The sequence below is a fragment of the Hypanus sabinus genome, chromosome 29 (genome assembly GCF_030144855.1).
Source record: "Hypanus sabinus isolate sHypSab1 chromosome 29, sHypSab1.hap1, whole genome shotgun sequence".
NCBI classification, from domain to species: domain Eukaryota; kingdom Metazoa; phylum Chordata; class Chondrichthyes; order Myliobatiformes; family Dasyatidae; genus Hypanus; species Hypanus sabinus.
Genome location: NC_082734.1, coordinates 30,486,300 through 30,505,372, shown reverse-complemented (window position 1 = coordinate 30,505,372; position 19,073 = coordinate 30,486,300).

Sequence of the window (19,073 nt, the reverse complement as noted above, 5' to 3'; positions counted from 1 at the left end):
GCGGGCGCATGAAGTGAAACATGGAAGTGTCCCAGGCTGCAAAGAGGAGAGTGTTGGAGTCCTCATGGAGGTAGTAAATGTTCACAGGCCACAACGGAGATACCAGGTGACCAGAAGACAGTAAACATGTGATCTTTATTGAAGAACAGTAACAGCAATAATAACCAGTTACTTTAAAATCTATGACAGGGAGATTATTAGAATAATATTCTAAGGGACATGAATAATCTGCACTTGGAAAAACGGGGATTATTCATCAGGGATGGTCTGCAGGGATCAGTCAGTGGAAGACAGTCTGGCAAATTCAATTGAAGAGATAATCAAATGTACTGATGAGCACAGTGTGACTGATGTGGTTTACACGGATTTTAGTAAGGCCTTTGACAAGGTTCCACATGAAAGGCTAGTCCAAGATGTTAAAGCTAAGGAATCCAAAATTCTCTCATTAACAGGAGACGAGAGTCATTGAGTAATACAACAAACAGGCCCTTTAGCCATCTCATCTGAACTAGGGACAATGACTGCAGTTGACCCCTATCCCTCGAACCATTCCCTATGCACTTTTCCAAATATCTTTTAAATGCTGTTATCATGTCTCCCTCAACCATTTCCTCTAGCAGCTAGCTCCATGTACCCACCACACACTGTGTCAAAATGTAGAAATGGGGACAAAAAGAACATTCTCAGGGGGTTTTGTTGGCTGCAGAGTAGGGGAGTATAATACTGTGGGGAATAGGGTTAAAGTGAGAGGGGAAATATTTTAAACAGCATGTGATGGACAACTCTTTCACACAGTGTGTGCAGATATGTAGAATAGGCTGCCAAGGAAGCAGCTGGGGACAAATAGAATATGTTTAAGGATAGGAAAAAAATCAGATGGATATGGGTCACTTGCAGGCAAATGGGACCAGCTCATGTAGGCACTGGTAACCTGGGCTAAAAGCTTGTTTTTGTGCTGTAGAACACTGACTATAGGAAGAAATGTGTCAGACAAGAGGTAGAGGTTTTAGGAAAAGAGTAAGAGGTTTAGAGGGGATGTGAGGAAGAATTTGTTATTTGCCCAGGCGGATGTTATAACATGGAATATGTGTAGGCACGTATCAGGACAATCTTGATGAACACCTGAATCACCATGGCATGATCGATGACAGACCAAACGCTGAATTAGTGAAGACAGATACTCGATTGTTGCTATAGACACAATGGGACCAAGTCCCTATTTCTGTTCTACATAAAGCTCTGACTGTGACAGTGCAATGGGAACCTGGTCAATCAGGATTCAGGAAAGATTCACATTCTGCCTGGTTTAGGGAACTTGAGATAGAAGGAGAAATTAGACAAGCTGAGTCTGTTTTCTCAGGATCAGAAGTGGAGAGGACTGACAGAGGATATGATAGAGCTGTACTAAATTATGAGAGGCAAAGTACGGAGAGCAAGAGTTTGTTTCCCATGGTGTGGGTGTGTAAAGTTACAGGGCACAGGGCTAAGGTGACCTTGGGATCCAACTGGTAAATATTTCACCCAGGGAACATTTGGTATCTGCAATGAGCTGCCAGAGGAGGTGGTGGAGGCAGGAACCCAGAAAGTCTGTGTTCAACATCACTCCAAGGACTCTGTCATTCACTGCCCTGATTTAACCTTCCGAAATGGAGTCACGGATTTATGATGCCACTCCTTAGCATTCTATGCTCCAGGGACAACAAACTTCAAACTCTCCAAACCTTTCCTGTGACATGATCCCTCCAGTCCCAGTCACATCTTTGTGAATTGTTTCCAAACCTTTCTGCTTTATGATATCCTTTCTGTGTCAATTGGACAATGCTACAAGTGTAGTCACACAAAACACTTGCATAGCTGTACCATGAGATCATAACAGTTGTACTCAGTACCCTGGCCGGTGAAGGTCAATGTACCCAATGCCTTCTTCACTACATCTACCTGTGTCACCGCTATCAGGGAACAGTGTACTTGTACCCTAGCTCTCTCTGTTCTACAACACGACCCAGGACCCTGACATTCACTTTGCAAATCTTGCCCTGGTTTAACTAACCAAAATCCAACATTTTGCAACCGTATAACTTAAAAACACTTCCCCTTTCTTTGCCCACTTTCCCGGTTTATCAATATGTCACTTGTAACCTTGCCACCAATTTTCACGTCATCTGTAGACTTGTCAATCATGCTACCCACATCCTCAACGGAAATGACAAAATAACAGAGGATCAGTGTCAATCCCTGTGTTGGACCACCGGTCACAGGCCTACAGACAAGTCAGGGCCAGAAAGACAGAACTGGAGGAGAGCAGAGTTGTGTGGGGAGGGTGGTTTGAAGACTGGAGAAGTTGACAGAGAGAGTGAGGGGTGAGTTGCAAAGAGGCCAGAGCATAAGATTTGGAAACTTGAGGCAGGGAGCTGGTGCAGGAAGGTACTGACAGACACTCAATGTTCCCAAAGCGGCAGGCAGAAAAAGAAGAGGCCAATGGCCACAGTGGAGGAGCAGTCAGGCCCACCAGACTCTACCAGTCTGTTCCCACATCCATGTGACAATGACAGAGAGCAATTATCAGTTTATCTACTCCATCTCTCCACCTCTCCACATCAAGCTGAAAATGACAGAACAGATCCATTACATCACTTCTCACTCTTCAAAACCACAGCAAGTACAGACCGACCCCACTTCAGGGGAAGCATAAGTTCAGTAGCTTGTGGAATGAGGCGGTAATAGAAATTCTAATACCTAAACTTCTGTAGTTTTTTAGTAGTGCATGGCGGTGGGAAATCCATAATGGCAGCTATTTTTGAATGGACGAGGTTTGCAGTTTCTGCAAAGATACGATGGCTGAGAAAGTGCATTTAGCAGGGTTATGAGCCAACCAGCTTTGGCTTAATTGCTCGAAAAATATGCAGAGGTGAGATACATGTTCGGATTTGGATGCACTGGCGACAAGTATGTCATCCAGGTAAACAAAAAGAAAATCTGCATTGAATATGTTAATACAGAGCCTATCAGCCATTGGAAAGTCTGTGCTGCATATTTCAGCCCAAACAGCTTGTGCAGAAACTCAAAGAGGCCAAATGGGGTTATCACAGCCATTTTGGGAATGTCCTCCAAGCCCACAGGCACCTGGTGGTAGCCCCTAGCTAGATCAACTTTGGAAAAAAATTAACTTTCTGGCTAAGCATGCCAAAAAGTCTTGAATGCAAGTGAGTGGGTAACAATTTGGGGTGGTGACCTCATTAAGGAGTCAGTAATTGCTACATGAGCAGGAACCACCATCGGGATCATATGGAGAGGCGAAGCCCAGCACCTTTTCGAACGGCTTACAATGCCAGGTCTTTTGATGTAGGCAAACTCAGCCATCACTTTTTCCAGCTTTTCTTTGTCCAGTCCGCATGCGCGTGCATGTTTTATGACGTTAGTGAAGAATGTGGGCTTGATGAGGTTTGGGAATGCATCTAGCTGGCGAGTAAACTCACATGCGGTGATGAATGTGCTTGACAGAGTCATTGTGGGAAACTTGCTGGGGAAGCAGGGTAACGATCCGAAGTCCTTGAATCCACAAAGTGTCAGTTTTTAAGATTGACTAATAGTCCTTGGGCACACAGAGGATGAGCCACTTTAGCCAGGACAAAGTCCCATGTGTAATGCATCACCCATCATGTCCCATAAATCTGGATTCTGCTGCTGAAAGCGGTCTCCAGCAAGGTTTCGTCCTCATTGCCTTCTCACCAATAGATGATGCTGGCAGCACACATACTTGAGCACCCATGTCGTACAGGGTGAAAGGGTGTCCATAATGACCTTGTAGATGACCTTGGCAGCTGGAAACCCCAGTGTTCACAGACCTCTAATGTCCTGATGTGCTGGCACTGTTGAAGCTTCAAGGTGATCAGCACCTCCTAGTATTCATACCAGAGTAAGCGTGATAAAAAACACAGACCTGGCATCATCTGTTTTGCAGTCATGGGCATCTTTACATTGGGGTCCTTGCTGACCGGGCTTATTGAGGTAGTGAACAGAGGAATGATGCATTGCTGTCTAGCTGAGTGTACACTATCAGCTATTTTAGCAAGCTCCTTCTTGGATGCATTAGCGAGGGCTATGCTAACTTGATCAGGCATTTGCTGCATGAAGAGTTGATAGAAATAAAATAAGGATGGTGATTTCCCAGGAAGGACAGCATGTGGTCCATTAGCTCCAAAAGCTTAGTGTCACCGAGACTGGGTAAGGAGAGAGATTGTTTGGTGTGGTCAGACTCTGATAGTCCAAAAGTCTGTAAGAGGTGAGTTCTCAACGATTGGTATTTACTATGTTCAGACGAGTGTTCTGGAAAATTCACCACTCTCTCAGCTGTGGAGTTACTGAGCAATGCAACCACATAGAAATATCTGGCATTGTCGGTGGTGATTTCTCAGAGCATGAATTGGGCTTCGGCTTGTACAAACTAAGCAACAGCATTTTGCTGCCAAAATTCCAGTAGTTTCAAAGCGACTGCATTGGCCAACATGTCTGATAAATCTGGAATCATCCCAGAGCATTGGGGTCACTAAGGTAGGTCTTTGCAACTAAAAATAGTAAAAGCTTTTTTATGTTTAAGGAACAGTGTAACAACTCATGTGATCTACTGGAAACAATGAACACAAACTGTGGTAAAAGTAATTTATGTAATTACATCATCAAGACAGACCAGCCTCTTAATGTGAACCCCAACTTAATGTCATTGGTAATGAATTATGTATGTTTACATTCTTCACCCTACATCCAAAGAGACAGGACATTGGGATGTTTTCCTGAGGGGTGGGGATAGAAGGTAGAGGCTGGTGTATAAGATTGAGAGGAGCATCAATATTGAGAAACATTACCCCATGAAGGACAGGTATAAAAGAGAGTGTCTGAGTATTCAGGTGATGAGTTAGAGGGTTAGAAGGAAAATGATTACAATCTGTAATAGATTACGCTCCATGTTTGGTGAAGCCAGGTACTCTCACACTTTCCAAAAATATCAGAGATTTGAAATGCCAGTGCATCCAAGCTAACAGAACAAGAGCTGAGAAACTGCATTCAAGATGAAAGACGCAAGATTTAAGATTGTTTACTGTCAGTCTTCAGTGCATGTGTGTAAAGGAGAACAAAATGATTTTTACTCCTAGTCTGATGCAGCATAAAAAACACAAGCATAAAGAACACAATAAAAATCATAATATCACAATAAATATAAAGCAATCCTATCAAACACAATTGTGATATATACATAGTCTGATTGTATGTACTGTTATGTACATGCAACCCTGTAAAAATATCAGCAACAATAGATCACAGCTGGAGTCTGGTTTTGCTGTTAACAAAACACTATTTTATTAGTAACTATGTCATATAGTAACTTAAACCAGGTAATTCAAGAGTTAACAGTGTTATGCATATATAGGTGTAAAAATAAATCCCTAAACTTCTTCAAGCTTAGGTGGTAAGTGATACAGTCTTACGATGGTATGTAAGAGAAATTCAGTTCAAATGCACAGGTTAATTAATGCAAGATATTTGTAATCCAAAAGTGAGTGTTGTGAGTAGGCAATTATGTCAATATTCCACAGGTTCCACGACAGCAACACAAAATAACGATAGCAGAAGGTTTTATCTCCAAAGTTGTTCCACTCCATAAACGAAGTATCACCGACAGTGATCTTCAATGAATATCCTCTCAACACAAGTGGTACCATGCCCGAATTCGGCTATGGGACATCTCAAAGTGGTGGCCACAGGGTACTCAAACAGAATCCACGAATGGATTATCACCAACAGTAGCTTATCACAAAGGGGACCATCTTCAAGGGAAGCACCACCCAGACAAGGGTTGACACACCGGTAGATTCCACAAGGTTATCCCAATCACACAACATGATAACCACTTATCCAGCTCCATGACATACAAAATAACTCCAATAGTGATTTGCCACAGGGGTGCCTTTCTTCAGTGAACTACCACATCCAGACAAACACACAGTTTTCACAAAGGTTTTCCCCTCACCAGAGAACCCACTCCTGTGGATTAACTAAGTGACAATCACACTTTCATAGCTGAATGTAAACAAACTCACCCTCACGGGCTCCTTAGAGAGTCCAAACAGTGATCTCTTTGTCACTAGGCTTCTTCTGTTTCAAACCTTCCTCTCCTCTCTTCTCTGCAAAGTTCTTCTTGTTGCAGCTAACTTGTGAGAGTCATTTATCAATACCCTGGATCGATCTCAACTCACCCCTTTTGGGCTACTGAAAGTTTAAACCAGCGTCCGACTCAGTGGTGTCTTCCATTGACCGAATCCCTCCTGACTCTGACTGTGTGCGTCCCTGTGTCCTTGTATATTCAAAACAAGCTGCAGAGAAACCATAACATTGATTGTCCATCAAATAACTCCACCCCTCTCTCTCTCTCTGGAGCAGCTCAGTGTCCAAAAATCACTCTCATTCTCTCAGTGTTTTTAAGTGACAGTCCACAGAAAATATAAACCCTAGGGGTACGTAACAGTACATAAAGAGAGGTGAGGTGCTGTGTATGTAGTGGGGGTGGGTGGGATAATGAGTGGAGGTGTTGATCAGCCTGATGGTTCAGGGGAAATACCTGTTACTGAGTCTAGTGGTCCTAGCATGGATGCTGTCTTGTCTCTTTCCTAACTGGATGGAGTAGGATAAGCAATCCATAAACAGGTTAGATGGGATCATTCATAACATTACTGCCTTTTTCCAGCACCTTTCTGCAGTGCAGTATCTGTATCACACAATGATGCAGCATGTTAGGAAGCTCTCCACTGCATCTGTAGAAGGTTGTGAGTATTGATATGCGTGGAACAGCAGCCTCAGCACAAAGTAGAGGCATTGGTGAGCTTTCCTGACTATGGAGGATGTGTTCTTGGACCAGAGAGGTTGTCTCTGAGGTGCACCCCAAGGAGTTTGAAACTGTTCACCATTTTCACTGCTGTGCCACCGATGTAAAGAGTGGGATGAGCAATTGGATCAGCAAATTTACTGATGACACCAAGATTGGGAATAAGGTGGACAGCAAGGAGGACTATCAAAGCCTGCATCATGACTTGGACCAGCTGATGAAATGGGCTGAAAAATAGTAGATGGAATTTAATGCGGGCAAGTGTGAGGTGTTGCACTTTGGTAGGACCAACCAGATGAGCAGTAGGGCACTGAGGAGTGCAGTAGAACAGAGGGATCTGGGAATACAGATTGAAATTTGCGTCGCAGGTAGATATGGTCATAGAGAAAGCTTTAGGCACATCAGCCTTCACAAATCAATGTATGAAGTATAGGAGTTGGGATGCTATGTTGAATTTGTATAAATTGTTGGTGAAGCCTAATTTGGAGAATTGTGTCCAGTTTTCGTCCTCAACCTGCAAAAAGATTGAAAGACTGCTGAGAAAATTTACAAGGATGTTGCCAGGACTTGAGAACCTGAGTTATAGGGACAGGTTGAATAGGTTAGGACTTTATTCCCTAGAACGTTGAGTAGATGGGCCAAAGGGTCTCTTTCTGTGCCATAGTGTTCTATGACCCTATGGAGAACATGGGGCCTCTAAAGGATGAACAAGAGAATTTCTACCTGAAGCCAGACGATGTAGGTGAGATCATAAGAGAGTACTTTGTATTGGTCTTTACCAAGGAGATAGACACGGAGGGAGTGAGAGCAATTTGGAGAGTGTGAATAGTCTAAAGAATGTTGAGATCAAGTAGGTGGTGTTTGGTCTTTATCTCCAGGACAGAGTTTTCAAAAACTAGACTGCACAGTTTCAAGTTAAAAGGAGATGAGCAAGGCAAGTTTTTGTTTTTGTTTTATTTGGTGAGTACCAGACATGGTACTGGATGTAGACACGATAGTGGCTTTTGTGAGGCACACAGACAGGAACATGAACCACAAAGGTGGTTTCAGTTCAATTTTCTATCATGGTTGACGATGACATGATGAGCCAAAGAGCCAGTTTCTCTTCTGTTCTATATTGTATTGTGACAAACGTGTTTGACCTAATAGTTATTGCAGGGACATGGTTGTAGGCTGACCAGAACTGGGAAAGCAGGATTCCAGCATATTCAATGTTCCACACAAATCAGCAAAAGGGAAAGAACAGGGTAGTCTTGTTCATCATGGGGTGGTGACAGGTGATGTACATGGAGGGACAATGGACAGCAGGGGAAAGGCAACGAGGATGGGAATGGCCTCTACACTCTCGGGTGTTGCCTCTTCTTGGGACAAAGCATGAAAGGGGAAGTTATCAAAGGGAGTTAAGAAGGGAACAGTGGTTATTATTGGTGAATTTAATCTCTACATTGATAAAACTAATCAAACTGGCAAGGTACAGTGGAAAAGAAATTAGTGGAGTGGTCAGGGACTATTTCTTACAGAACCTAACCAGGGACAGGCCACTCTGGATGTTCTGTGTAGTGAGGCTGGATCAATAAGAAATCTTGTGGTGAAAGATTCTCAAGGAAGATGAGATCACAACATGGGACAATTCCAGACACAGTTTGAGGACAAACACCCGGGCAATTACACAGGTGTGAGGGTGAAGTTGTCTGGGGTGGATGGGGTAAATTGGCCCAGGGGCAGGTCAGTAGATGGGCAGTGGCAGATGTTTAAAAGCTGGTTCATAACGCTCAGCAGACATTGATCCTGATCAGAAAGAGGAATCCAAGAGAAAGAAGAACGATCTGTAGTCAACAAATGAGGTCAAGGGAAATATTAAACTAAAGCCCGGAGCACAGAAAGTGGCAAGGGCTGGAGGTAGACCAGTGGACTGGTAATATGTTAGGAGCCAGTGGCGAGAGACTTGAAAACTGAAACGAACAGAGTAATCTCAGTAAGTTAAACTCAATACTGTGAACAATACCAGGGTGGCAGGCAGGAAGAGAAGCAGATGCCCACCGTGGAATCAAAACCGCAGTAAGTACTGACTGACTCCACATCTGACTTGTCCTGTCCTGTCCCACACTGGACCAGACTGTTGCCGAGACAACACCAATGAAGGCAGGGCCCTCTGTGACATTGTGGCTGCAGCCTGAGAGGAGGGGAAGAGGGAGCTGACAAATAGATTGTCAGTCAAATTAACTTTATTATCCATCTATGTATATGTCACATATACTACCTTGACATACATTTTCTCACAGGCATTTACAGGAAAATAAATACAATAAAATTTATGAAAACCATAAATAGCAAAGACTGAAAAATAATGAATAGTCAAGCGGAGATGATTCATGCAAGTTGTATAAAAATTACTGAGAATATGAGTTGTAGAGCACTTGAAAGTGGGACTGTAGATTATGGAATCAGTTCAGTGAAGTTATCTATGCTGTTTGACTGGAGTAGGGTAATAAGAGAACCTGGTGGTGTGGGACCTAAGGCTCCTGTACCTCCTTCTCAATGGCAGCAGCGAGAGAAGAGCATGGTGTGGAAGATGGATGTCCTTGATGATGGATGCTGCTTCCATGTGGCAGCGCTCCTTGTGAATGTACTCAATGGAGAGGAAGGCTTTGCCTGTGACAGACTGGGCTGTATCCACCACTTTTTGTAGACTTCTTCATTCCTGGGCGTTGGTGTTCCCATGTCAGGCCATCAAGCAACCAGCCAGAGTACTCTCCGCTGTGCATCCACATACAGTATGTACGTCAAAGTTTTAGATGACATGCCAGTTATATGCAAACCTCTAAGCAGAGCCACAGTGGTGCCTTCTTTGTAATGCTCATTCCAGTATGGATCTTCTGAGAGGCCCAACTTGTCCATGCTGACCAAAATCATCTAATCTGGTCCCATTTGCCTGTATTTGGCCCATATCAGTCTAACCATTCACCATCCACATACTGATCTGGCTGTCGTTTTACATTTTGTTATTGTACAAGCCTCAAACAATTCTGATGTTTGCTTGTTCCATATCCCCACCACACTCTGTGTGAAAAAGTTTGTCCCTCAATTTGTTTCAAATCTTTCCCCTCTCACCTTAAATCTATGTCCTCTAGATCGGAATCCCCTTTGCTAAAAAAAAAATCTGTAACACTCATAAATTTATGTACCTCAACATTAAAATCCAACAGAAGGTTTACAAGGCATTTTTCAAATTGCCCTTGGGGTATTGTTAGCAATTTTGGGCATCATATCTATAAAACGATATGCAGGCACTGGCGAGGGTCCAGAGGAGGTTCACAAGAATAATCCCAGGAATGAAAGAGTTCATGTATCAGGAGTGTTTGATGACTGGGGGCTTGTTGGAGTTTAGAAGAATGGTGGTGGGGGAGGGGGAAATCTCATTGAAAACTATTGAATATGGAAAAGCTTAGATAGAGTGAGCATAGAGAGGATGTTTCCAATAGTAGGGTAGTCTAGGACCAGAGAGCACAGTCTCAGAATAGAATTAGGTGCCTTTAGAACAGAGATGAGGAAAAATTTCTTCAGGCAGTGAGTGCTGAATCTGTGGAATTCATTGCCAAAGGAGGAAGAGGTCACACAGGGAACACCGGATATAGTAGCTGACACAAACAGACTTGCAGGTAAAGTTTTACCTCTCCTGGGTGAACTCTTTGGGGTCCTGAATGGAGATGAGGAGGGAGGTGAATAGGCAGGTATAGCACATGTCCTGCTTGCAGGAGTGAGTGCCAGGAGAGAGATCAGGTGGGAGGGATGAATGAACAAAGGAGTCATGGAGAAAATAATCCCTGAAGAAAGCCGAGTGTGGCAGCTCATTCCACATTCTCACCACCCTCTGAGTGAAGAAGTTGCCCCCTCATGAACCCGTTAAATTTTTCATATTTCATTCTTAACCCATGACCTCCAGTTGTAGTCTCACCTAACCTTAGTGGAAAAAGCTTGTTTACATTTACCCTATCTGTACCCTTTTAGTTTTGTATACGTCTATACCTTCTATGCACCTCCTTGGTTTTTTGTTAACCAGGTCCTAAATATCACTTGGAAACCTTGGTTCTCTAAATCTATTGTCCTTGCTTTTTATTGTAATAGGAACATGCAAAATCTGTACTCTCAAAATTTCACTTTTGAAGGCCTCCAACTACAACTTTACCAAGTACAACTTTGCCTGAAAACAACCTGTCCCAATTCACACTTGCCAGATCATTTCTGATACCATCAAAATTGGCCTTTCCCCAATTTAGGATCTCAACCCAAGAGGCAGACCTATCATTTTCCATAATTACCTTGAAATTAATGACATTATGATCTGGCCTCCTTACTTGGGGAAGGATATACTGGCTTTGGAGACAGTGCATAGGAAGTTCACCAGGTTGGTTCCAGAGATGAAGGGGTTAGACTATGAGGAGAGATTGAGTTGCTTGGGACTGTACTTGCTGAAATTCAGAAGAATGAGAGGAGATCTTATAGAAACATATAAAATTATGAAAGGAATAGATAAGATAGGGGCAGCAATGTTGTTTCCACTGGTGGATGAGACTAGAACTAGGGGACATAGACTCAAGGGAGTAGATTTAAGATGAAGATGAGGAGGAACTGCTTTTTCCAGAGAGTGGTGAATCTGTGGAATTCTCTGCCCAATGGAGGCAATCTCAGTAAATGTATTTGTTGGATAAATGTAAATTACAAATTACATTTGTAAATGTAATGTTGGATAAATTTTTACATATTAGGGGAATTAAGGAATTAAGAAAAGGTGGTAGGTGGAGATGAGTCCAGGGCCGGATCAGCCATGATCCTATTGAATGGCAGAGCAGGCTCGACAGGCCGGATGGCCTATTCCTGCTCCTATTTCTTATTATGATCTCCAGTAGCAAAATGTTCTGCTACACAAACTTCTGTCACCTGCCCTGTCTCATTCCCTAATAGAAGATCTTGTATCACACTCTCTCTAATTGGAACTTCGATGTACTGATTAAGGAAACTTTCCTCATCACATTTGACAAACTCTTTTCCATCAAGCCACTTTACATTATAGGAGTTCTAGTCAATACAAGGAAAGTTAAAGTCACCTACTATAACAACCTTATGTTTCTTGCAATAGTCTGTGAAGGAGGCCTTTGGAATGCTGGCCTTCATCAGTCAGGACACTGAGTATAAAGTTGGGTTGTAATGTTGCAGTATACAACATGTTGGTTTGGCCACATTTCAAGATTCAAGATTGTTTTATGTTATTTCCAGTACACAAGTGTAAAGAAAGACCAAATAATTGTTACTCCAGTTCTGATGCAGCACCAAAAAACATAATAATTTAAAGAACAATAGATATAAATACATTAGATAGTACATATACAGAGATTGATTGTATGTCCATAATGTGACATTAGACACAGGAATCACTGTATATAATGTAACTCTGACAGGAAATGATAAGGTAGTGGAGGGGTGGGTTGTGGGTGGACATGTTGATCAGCTTGATGGCTTGGGGAGAGTAACTGCTTTTGAGTCTGGTGCTCCTGTTATGGATGCACCATGCCCTTCTCCCTGATGGGAGTGGGACATGCAATCCATGAGCAGGTGGTTGGGTTTCTTCATGATGTTACTGACTTTGTTCTAGCACCTTTCTGTATATATGTCCTTGATGGTGGGTAGGCTGGTGCCAGTGATGTGTTGGGCAGTTTTGACTACCCACTGTAGAGCCTTCCTGTCCGGCACAGGGCAGCTTCTGTACTATGCAGTGACACAGCATGTTAGGATGCTCTCAAATTCAAGTTTGATTGTCATTCAAGCATACATGAATACCCACGAGTACAGCCAAATGAAATAGCATTTCACTGGGGCCAAAGCGCAAAACACAGTACCAACAGTCACATGCGCACAAGGCACATTACAGTACAGCACATATAAACTATCAGTAAAATACAGTCGCACAAAAAAATAGTTCAAGACCCTCAGTCCATGAATGTGGCTGAGATCTGCAACATTATGGCTTGCCTTCAGCTAAGAGAACACCGTGGACTGCACCAACTGCTGCTTGGAAGCTGTGCCACATGGCCTCCAAATCCAATGCCTCTCTCCTCGACAGCTGTAAACGGGTGACACCTCGGCTAGAGGCCTAGCCCTCACTATGACCAAGGCCATACAGCTCCTCTGCCGTCTGCCAATAAATCAGTGAATCGCACTTGCAGTATTCCACATTAACAATGTCCAACAGGGTCTTGCGACTGATATGATCACTCAATGTGGGACTGCATACCTCCTTTGGGCACCGACTCCTCCGACACCTCTCTGATGCAGTCAGCAACACAATCTACACCAAGTCCAGCTCCTTAAGTTACTCCACTAATTAGCAACTCGCTTTTGAGGTAGACCTGCAGTACTTTAAGTTCTTAATGTTCAGCAGGGTCTTGTGATCACAAAAAACACCTTTTAAAAGGACAATAACACCTTTGGTTGACCCCATAGAAGCCGCTACAATTGAACACACCACCATATTAACAGAAGGCTCATGGACCTCTGGACTCTCTCCAAAGCCAACGCATCCATTCTTAGATATGGTGCCCCAAACTGCTCACAGTACTCCAAATGAGGTCAAACAGTGCCACCATCTTAACATAGAGAGTTGTGAGCACTGATATACATAGCTCACTTCAGTGTCCTCAGAAACTAGAACCATTGGTGAGCTTTCCTGACTGTGTAGGAATTGTTCTGAGACCACGAGAAGTTGTACGAGATGTAGACTCCCTGGAGCTTGAAACTGCTTGTAGTTTCCACTGCTGCCCCACCAATATAAAGAGGGATGTGAGTGTTGCAAATTCTCCAGAAGTCTATAACCACTTTCTGTCTTGTTGACATTGAGGAAGAAGTTATTTGCTTAACATCAGGCCTCAAGCTTTTCCTTCTCTCTGTAGCCTGTCTCATCATTGGTGGCAATGAACTGCATCACTGTTGTGTCATCAGCAATTTTACCAATGTGATTTCTCAGGTGTTTGACCATGCAGTATGTGTAAGCAAAGTGTATCGCAATGGGCTCAGTACACTGCACTGGGGGGCACCTATATTGAGTTGAAGATGATGGAGAGTGAGGAGCAGCTGTGCACCCTAAGTAACTGAGGTCTATTGTTAGGAAGTCCAACACCCAAGAGTCCAAGATTGCAGATTGTTGCAAAAAACTTAAGGTTGTTATAGTAGGTGATTTTAACTTTTCACATATTGACTGGGACCCCTATACTGTAAAAGGACTAAATGGGATAAGGTTTCATTCCTCAGTACATAGAAGTCTCAAACAGAGAGCATGTAATACTAGATCTGCTGTTAGGAATGAGTCAGAGCATGTGACCACAGTTTGTGTAAGGGAATACTTTGTATCTGGTGACAACAGTGCCATTGTTTTCAAAGTAAATATGCAAAAAGATAGGACTGGTCCATGGGTTGAGGTTATAAATTGGACAAAGGACAATTTTGATGGTATCAGAAATGATCTGACAATTGTGGATTGGGACAGGCAAAAGGTGTACTTGGTAAGTGAGGGGCCTTCAAAAATGAAATTTTGAGAGTACAAAGCTTGCATCTGCCTGTCAGAATAAAACATAAAGATAACAGGTTTAGGGAACCTTTGTTTTCAAGAGATATTGAAGCTAGTTAAGAGAAAAAAAAGGAGGTACATAGCAGGTATAGACAGGTGGGAACAAATGAGGTGCTTATGGAATATAAGAAATGTAAGAGAACACTTAAAGAAATCAGGAGGGCTAGAAGAAAGCAGGAAGCTGCTCTAATACAAGGTGAAGGAAAGCTGAAGGGATTCCACTGATATGTTGAGAGCAATAGGACTGCAGGGCACAGAATTGGTCCTCTGAAAGATCAAAGTATCAATCCATGTGTGGAGCTAAAACAAATTGAGGATATCTTAATTTTTTTTTTAAATCTATATCTATGTAGGAGACAGACACTGAGTGGACCCTGTACAGATTACAGAGGAGGAGGTATTTGCTATCCTGAGGGAAATCAGGGTGGATAAATTCCCAAAGTCTGACAAGGTGTTCCCACGATCCTATGGGAGGTAAATGCAGAAATTGCCACCAACCTAGCAGATATATATAAATCATCCTAAGTGACGAGAGTACCCAAGGATTGAAGGATAGGCGATGTTGACCTGCTGCTTAAAAGAGGCTCGAAACCTAAACCAAGAAATTATAAGCCAGTGAGTCTGACATCAGTTGTGAGAAAAGTATTAGAAGTTATTCTAAGGGGCTAGATATAGAAGTATTTGGGCAGACATGGACTGATTAAGGATTGTCATCATGGCTCAGTAAGTGGTAGATCATATCTACGCAATGTTATGGAGTTCTTTGAGGAAGTTACCAGGAAAATGAATGAAGGCAAAGCAGTGGATGTTGTCTACATGGACTTTAGCAAGGCATTTGACAAGGTGTCACATGGGAGGTTGGTCAAGAAGGTTCAGTCGCTCTGCATTCAAGATGAGGTAATAAATTGGATTAGACATCAGCTACGTGGGAGAAGCTAGATAGTGGTAGTACATGGTTGACTCTCTGATTGGAGGTCTGTGGTGAGTGGACTGTTGCAGGGATCAATGCTGTTTGTTGTTGTTTGCCATCTATACCAACTATCTGGATAATAATACAGTTAACTGGATCAGCAAATTTGTGGATTACGCCAAGATTGGGGATGCAGTGGACAGCAAGAAGGGCTATCATGGCTTGCAGAGGGACCTGCATCAGCTGGAAAAATGGCAGATGGAATTTAATGCAGACAAGTGCAAGGCTTTGCACTTGGGTAGGACCAAAAAGAACAGGTCTTACACAGTGAACAGTAGGGCACCGAGGAGTGCGGTAGAACAAAGGGATCTGGGAATACAGGCCCATAATTCACTGAAAGTGGCATCACAAGCATTGGACTTCATATATTAATATACTGAGTGTTATGTTGAAGTTGTATAAGATGTTGGTGAGACCTAATTTGGAATTTTGCGTACAGTTTTGGTCACCTACCTACAGGAAAGATGTAAATAAGGTTTGAAAGAGTACAGAAAAATTGGATATTAGAAAAAAGGATATTGCTGGGTCTGGAGGACCTGCGTTATAAGAAAGGATTGAATAAGTTAGGACTTTATTCATCATAGCATAGAAGATTGAGAGGAGATTTGATAGAGATATCCAAAATTATGAGGGGTATAGACATGGTAAATGCAAGCAGGCTTTTTCCACTGAGATTTGGTGGTGCTGTAACCAGGGGTCACAGGTTAAGAGTGAAAGGTGATAAGATTAAGGGGAACATGAGGGAAAACTTCTTCACTCAAGAGGGTTGTGAGAGTGTGGAATCAGCTGCCAACACAAGTGGTGCATGCGAGCTTGATTTCAACATTTAAAAGAAGTTTGAATAGGCACATGGATGGTAGACTATAGAGGGCTACTGTCGCAGTGCAACTCCATGGAAATAAGCAGTTTCATTGGTTTCGATATGGACTAGATAGGTCAAAGGATCTGTTTCTGCACTGTATTTCTCTGTGAATCTTGATGACAATGACTCAGTTGCATAATGGTTCTACAAGGGCTGTGTACAATAGCACTGAATGATGAACTGAGATCCAGAATTAGTTTAGGAGGATGATGGCACCTAACAGCAACTCCTTTGCTTGCATTTTTGGAAACAGCTCTATTTCTAGCTTTGATATCTTTTTCCCCCTTTCAAGGTTTTTTTGAAGACCCTGACTTGGAATTACATGCTGACTGTGGTTCTTTGCGGAAGTGCCTCACAGCCAGCTGCATTTCGATACACCAAGGAAGACGAGTGCACCTTCAGCGTGCTGAATTTTCGTGGCTCTGGAAGCAAGCAGATTCAAGGCTGGTACCGCTGCCTGATGTGTAGTGGGAGACAGAAGATCGTAAGCAGCGAACTGGCTGTTGTCTGTGTGCCCAGAGACCCGAATTCTTTGGGCACAGAGATCGGAAGAAGTGACACAACACGTTTAAGATCATAAATCAGCAATTTGCTTTGTCACGTCTCTCCTCTCAGTCTTTTTCCCTTATCAGGGAGAGAGAGCCTGTGGTATTTTGAATACCGGGTGAATGAGTAGTCTTTGGGGTACTGCAGTGCTGTGTCTTTATTGATGTTCTGTTGCATGCTTGAGTGCTAGGTGGGGGGGGGCGCTGATGCTTTTTTTGATGGTGGGGAGGGGGGGTTTCATTGCTTTGCTGCTACTTATGCATCGGAAGGTGGAGCTTTGGGGTTCTAACATTTAACTGTCATTTATTTTTGGGGCACCCCTCTGTTTTCGTAGATGTTTGCAAAGAAGAAAAATTTCAGGATATATATTGTATACATTTCTCTGACATTAAGTGTACCTATTGAAGAAACAGCATTCTGACATTAGTATTGTTGTTTCTTAGATAGAATATAGTATATGGAGTATTGTGTCAGTTTTGGTCACCCTGCTGTAGGACGGGCACCATTAAACTGGAATGATATTAGAGGAGATTATGAAGACATTGAAAACTCTGAGATTCAGGAGGATCCATGAGGATCCTCTTACCCTTACCTACCACCCCATTTTCCTTGCAAACAACATATCATCCGCTGCAACTTCTGCCACCTCCAAAGGGATCCAACCACTGAATATAGCTTTACTTTCCTCCCCCACCCCTATGCATTCTGCAAGGATTGGGATGATCCTCTGCCATTCCCTTGTCCATTCGTCCCTCCTCACTAATCTCCCTCCAGACACTTACCCCTGCAAGCAGCCTTAGAGTTAAACCTGCCCATTCACCTCTATTGAGTGCCCCTAACAGTCCTTCCGGGTGAGGCAACATTTCACCTGTGAATCTGCTGGGGTCGTCTATATTGTGTCCGGTGCTCCCAATGCAGCCTCCTCTACATTGGTGAGACCCATCGTAAAATGGGAGACCGCTTCATCAAGCCACAAGTGAAACTTCCCAGTAGCCAAAACATTTTAATTGATTCCCATTCTATCATGTTGGTTTATGGTCTCCTCTTTTGCCCAGTTGAGGCCACCCTTGGGGTGGAGGAGCAAAACCTCATATTCTATTTGGATAGCCTCCAACCTGATGGCACGATTATCGATTTTTCCTTCCAGTAAAAATATTTATCCCTCCCTCTCCCCTCTATCTCTAATCCTGACTCTGGCCTTTTACTGCTTCTCTCCTATCACGTTCCTCTGGATCCCCTCCTCCTCTTCCTTCTAAGCCCTCTCACCTCTCCTATCAGGAGCCACCTTCTCCATCCTTTTACCTTTCCCACCCACCTGGTTTACCCATCACCTTCCAGCAAACCTCCTTCCCCTACTCCCACCTTTTTATTCTGGCATCTTCCTGCTTCCTTTTCAGATCTGAAGGGCTTTGGCCCAAAATGCCAACTGCTTACTCATTTCTATAGATGTCTGAGCCGATGAGTTTCCAGCAGCATTTTGTGTGTGTTGCTTTTGAGGGTGTTGACATGTCCTGAAGGAGTAATTTAGAGATAGGCTCAGCAGGTTTGACAATTTTCCTGGGCATGTTAGAGAATGCGTGTTGACATTATAGAGATGTATAATGAGGGGCTGAGATAGGGTCAAAGAGCACAGCCTTTATGCCAGGGTTGGGAAACCAAGAACTGGAGGGCATTGGTTTAAGATGAAAGGGGAGAGATTTAATAGGAACCTGAAAGGCAACTTTTCCACCCAGAGGGTGGTCAGTGTATGGAATGATCTGCCAGTGGAATTGGTCAAGACAGAATAGATGGAAAGGAAAGTTTTTGAAGGATATGGGCCAAATGCTGGGAAATGGGACAAGCTGATGGAAACCTCAGTCAGTGTAGACCATTTGAGCTGAAGTGCTCGTTTTCCTGCAGTGTGAGTTTGACTTTAAAACATGCGGACCCCATTTAATGACATTACAGTTTTCTAAATGATTTCATAGATTAGATTCAGCATTTTGCCAACAGAGGGAAGTTAACAGTACTACAGTTACACACAAAATGCTGGTGGAACACAGCAGGTCAGGCTGCATCTATAAGAAGTGCTGTCGACATTTCAGGCCAAGACCCTTCATCAGGACTAACTGAAAGGAAAGATAGGAAGAGTACAGTTACCTGCTTTTTGCTCTCCACCCTTCTTCAACAATGGAGTCATATTTGAGGTTTTTCATTCCAC